The sequence below is a fragment of the Ranitomeya variabilis genome, chromosome 8, assembly GCF_051348905.1.
Source record: "Ranitomeya variabilis isolate aRanVar5 chromosome 8, aRanVar5.hap1, whole genome shotgun sequence".
Lineage (NCBI taxonomy): Eukaryota > Metazoa > Chordata > Amphibia > Anura > Dendrobatidae > Ranitomeya > Ranitomeya variabilis.
In genome coordinates, this window is record NC_135239.1 from 119,789,242 (window position 1) to 119,794,468 (window position 5,227).

The following is a 5,227-nucleotide window of genomic DNA, read 5'->3' on the forward strand; positions in this document are numbered from 1 at the left end:
GTCTGCTGATCAGCTAAGTGGACTCTTGTCCTTATTATTTTGTTTTTCTTGTCCAGTTTACAGTTTTGTCATTTCCTGTTACTGGAAGCTCTTGTGGACTGAAATTGCCACTCCTGTGTCATGAGTTGACACAGGAGTCTTAAAGTAATTTCAGGATGGGTTTTTTGAAAGGGTTTTTCAGCTGACCGTGAAGTCCTCTTTTGTATCCTTCCTCTATCTAGTAAGTGGACCTCGCTTTGCTAAATCTACCTTCATACTGTGTATGTCTTTTCCTCAGAACTCACCGTTAATATACGTGGGGGCCACTATCATCTTTGGGGAATTTCTCTAGAGGTAAGCCAGGTCTGTTCCTTCCTCTTCCAGGCATAGTTAGTTCTCCGGCTGGCGCATGGCATCTAGGCAGCCGTAGGAATGCTTCCTGGCTACTGTTAGTTGTGTGGTAGATTTAGGTCACGGTCAGCTTGAGTTTCCATCACCCGAGAGCTAGTCTGTTATTTTTGTGTTTCTGATGTTCCCATGCCATTGGGGAATCATGACAGCACACTCATTCCATTGAGTAAGCACTGACCATTTCCGAAATTTTTGACAATACACCTCAGCTTCATCCTGGCCCTGAGAGAGAGCCAGCAAGGCCTTTTCTGCCTGGTTCTCAAGATTAGGTTCCTCATAAAGCAATCCAAGCGCCAGAAAAAATGCATCCACATTCAGCAATGCAGGATCTCCTGGCGCCAGGGAGAAAGCCCAATCTTGAGGGTCGCCACGTAACAGGGAGATAACAATTCTAACTTGCTGAGCGGAATCACCAGAGGAACGAGGTCTCAAAGAAAGAAATAATTTACAATTATTCTTAAAATTCAGAAACCTGGATCTATCTCCAGAAAACAACTCAGGAATAGGTACTTTTGGCTCAGACATAGGACTGTGAACAACAAAATCCTGAATGCTTTGCACCCTTGCAGCAAGATGATCCACACTAGAAGTCAGACTCTGAATATCCATGTCTGCAGCTGAACTCAAAGCCACCCAGAGATTAAGGGGATGAGAGAAGCTGGACAGACTGCAGCAAAGGGAGAGGAAAAAAAAAAATGTACTCAGGACTTCTCTTATCCCACTTCTGCGATGCATTAAACACTTTTCTGGCCTGCTGTACTGTTATGATCCTTAGTGGCTGAGGATCACAGAATTAACTAGCTAAGTTACTGAACATAGAACGAGCTCTAGGGAGGTGGTAACTGGACTGACCGCAAAACCTGATCCTAACAAACACACTAAAGGTAGCCGGTGAACGTGCCTAAATTCCTAGACGTCTCGACGCAGCCTGAGAAACTTGCTACCCCTATAGAGAAAGTAAGACCTCACTTGCCTCAGAGAAATGACCCCAAAGATATAGGAAGCCCCCAACAAATAATAACGGTGAGGTAAGGGGAAAATACAAAACGTAGAAATGAAAACAGATTCAGCAAATGAGGCCCACTAATACTAGATAGCAGAAGACAGGCAGGGAACTATGCGGTCAGTAAAAAACCCTATACAAAATATCCACGCTGAGAATACAAGAACCCCCACACCAACTAACGGTGTGAGGGGAGAAACTCAGCCCCCTAGAGCTACCAGCAAGCAAGGAAATCACATATTAGCAAGCTGGACAAGGACAAATAAATAACCAAGAAACATATTGAACACTGATGAGCAAAAAATAACAAAACAGAAACTTAGCTTCTCTTGGCGAGACTGATAACGAAGGGATTCAGGAGAGATCAAAATAGCACTGAATACATCGACAGCAGGCAACCACTGAACGTCCAGGTGAGCTAAATAGGAAACCAGCAACAGATAACGAGACAGCTGAACCAGCCTCAGACCTGCAGAATGACACAAAGAGCCACCAGAGGGAGCCCAAAGACAGCACTCACACAGTACCACTTGTGACCACAAGAGGGAGCCCAAAAACAGAGTTCACAACAGATGTGTTCTCTGAGAAGGGTTGTTCAGAGTTGCCGCCACATCGTCCTTATGACTGTTCTATCAGGTTTAAACCAGGGGCCAAGTTACCTAAAGCAAGGATGTTTAACATCTCCGGTCCGGAGAGACAAGCGTTAAAAGATTACATTGCATAAAGCTTGAGCAAAGGGCACATCAGGCCGTCATCCTCACCGGTGGCAGCAGGGTTCTTCTTTGTGAAGAAGAAAGATGGCGGATTACGCCCGTGTTTGGATTTCAGGGAGTTGAACCAGATTACGGTTCGTGATCCATACCCTATGCCTCTCATACCAGATTTGTTCAACCAGGTGGCAGGTGCTAAGTGGTTCACCAAGATTGACCTCAGGGGGGCGTACAACCTCATAAGAGTCCGTCAAGGTAATGAGTGGAAGACGGCTTTTAATACCCCTGAGGGTCATTTTGAAAATTTGGTGATGCCGTTTGGGTTGACTAACGCACCTGCAGTGTTCCAACATTTCATCAATGATGTGTTCTCACATGTTTTGGGGAAAGTCGTTATCGTGTACCTAGATGACATTCTCATATATTCTTGCGACCGTGAGGCTCATTTAGATCATGTCAGGCAGGTGTTACAGCTTCTCAGAGAGAATAAGCTGTATGCTAAACTTGAGAAATGTGTATTTTCTGTTCAAGAGTTGCCTTTCTTGGGTTATATTGTGTCTGCTTCTGGTTTTAAAATGGACGCCGCTAAGGTGCAGGCGGTGCTGCATTGGGAACGTCCTGATAACCTGAAAGCACTTCAGCGGTTCCTTGGGTTTTCTAACTACTATAGGAAATTTATCAAGGATTTTTCCATCATTGCTAAACCGCTAACTGACATGACTAAAAAGGGTACCAATTTCTCTGTTTGGCCTGAGGCTGCTGTGCGCGCATTTGAATTTCTTAAGAACAGTTTTGTTTCAGCCCCCATTCTTGTGCAGCCAGACGTATCTAAACCATTTGTTGTGGAAGTCGATGCGTCTGAGGTTGGTGTGGGGGTGGTACTATCTCAAGGCTCATCTTTGAGTGGTTTACGTCCGTGCGCCTATTTCTCCAAGAAACTGTCGTCCGCCGAACATAACTACGATATCGGCAACAGGGAGTTGTTGGCAATTAAGTTGGCCTTTGAGGAATGGCGACACTTCTTGGAGGGGTCGGTCCATCAGGTAACTGTTATTACCGATCATAAGAATCTGCTGTATTTGGAGTCAGCCAAGCGTCTGTCCCCCAGGCAGGCTCGCTGGGCATTGTTTTTCACGCGGTTCAATTTTGTGGTCACTTACAGACCGGGGTCTAAAAACACTAAGGCGGATGCTCTGTCCAGGTGTTTTCCGGGGGGAGATGTTATGATCTGGTGGCCTAGGAGCACCATCAGACGTACTCTGGAGAAGGTGGTACCTGTACTGACCGCAGACCCTGAACTTCACACCGCAACTAGAAGTAGCCGAGGAATGTACCTAACACTCCCTAGACATCTCGACACAGCCGGAGGACTAAATACCCCTAGAGATAGAAAAGGGAAAACTATCTTGCCTCAGAGAAAATCCCCAAAGGATAGACAGCCCCCCACAAATATTGACTGTGAGAGGAGAGGGAAATAACATACGCAGACTGAAATCAGGATTTAGCAAAGGAGTCCGCTCTAGCTAAATAGAAAGGATAAGATAGAGTACTATGTGGTCAGTTTTAAAACACTAGAAAATATCCACCACAGAAAATACAAAATCTCCACATCTAACTAAAGATATGGAGGGTATATCTGCATCTCCAGAGATACCATCTTGGCTGAACAAATCCTTATACAGACCAAGCTGGACAAGACAAAACATGGAAAAGAACTGAACAATAAGGCCCACAGCATGTGGACTGCAAAAAACAAGGCCAGAACTTATCTTTGTTGAAATGAACAGCAAAGCATGAGAGACCAGGCAGGGATGTGAATCCTCCAGGAACAATGGACAACTGGCACTGACTAAAGGGTGAAGCAAGACTAAATAGCCCAGTCTGAATTGCAATAAGTGGACACACCTGATGAATGCAGCGATCCAAAGACAGCAGCGCTACCACTTATAACCACCGGAGGGAGCCCAAGAGCAGAATTCACAACAGGGAGAACCTCGGGAGGATCCAGTACCCATCCTCCAAAAGGGTGTTGTGGTTTCGGCTCTCACTACCGAGGTTGAGGCTGAGATTACCGAGGCTCAGGAGGAGGTACCATCTGAGCTTCCCGTCAACAAGTCTTTTGTTCCGCTTCATCTACGCCTAAAGGTTTTGGCGGAGCATCATGATGCCATCCTGGCTGGTCACCCAGGGGTTAGAGGTACCTTGGAGTTGGTGTCAAGTCGGTTTTGGTGGCCCAAGATCCGACAGGACGTGGTCTCATACGTGTCAGCTTGTACCACGTGCGCTAGGGCTAAGACGCCCCGCTCCCGTCCTGTTGGCACACTACTTCCTCTTGAGGTACCTAGTAAGCCATGGACGGAGATCTCCATGGATTTCTTCACTGATTTGCCCTCATCAGCTGGAACATGGTCATCTTGGTGATTGTTGATCGTTTTTCTAAAATGTTGCACTTTGTGTCTTTGCCTGCGTTGCCTAACGCTAAGACTCTGGCTCAGGTATTTGTGCAGGAGGTGGTCAGACTTCATGGGGTTCCGTCTGACATCGTGTCTGATAGGAGGTCTCAGTTTGTGGCAAAATTTTGGAGAGCGTTTTGCTCACGGCTGGGGATCAAGTTGTCTCATTCGTCGGCGTTTCATCCTCAGTCAAATGGTCAGACTGAGCGTATGAACCAAAATTTGGAACAGTACTTACGCTGCTTTGTCTCTGATAACCAGGAGGAGTGGTCTACCTTTCTTCCTTTGGCTGAGTTTGCCATCAATAATCACCGCCAGGAGTCTTCTGGGGAGTCTCCGTTTTTTTGTGTTTACGGGCTACATCCTCAATTTTGTACCTTGAGTCAGAGGGGCTCTTCCGGCGTTCCGGAGGAGGACCAGTTAGGAACACAATTGTCATCAGTCTGGAGGAGAGTTAAACAGCGCCTGTTGAGTGTGGGTGCTAGGTACAAACGTGTGGCTGACAGTAGGAGTGTGCCAGGTCCGGACCTGAGTGTGGATGACTGGGTGTGGTTATCCACAAAAAACATAAGACTCAAGATACCGTCCCTTAAATTGGGTCCACGGTTTATTGGTCCATTTAGGGTCACCGCCGTCATTAACCCAGTTGCGTACCGATTGGAGCTCCCTAC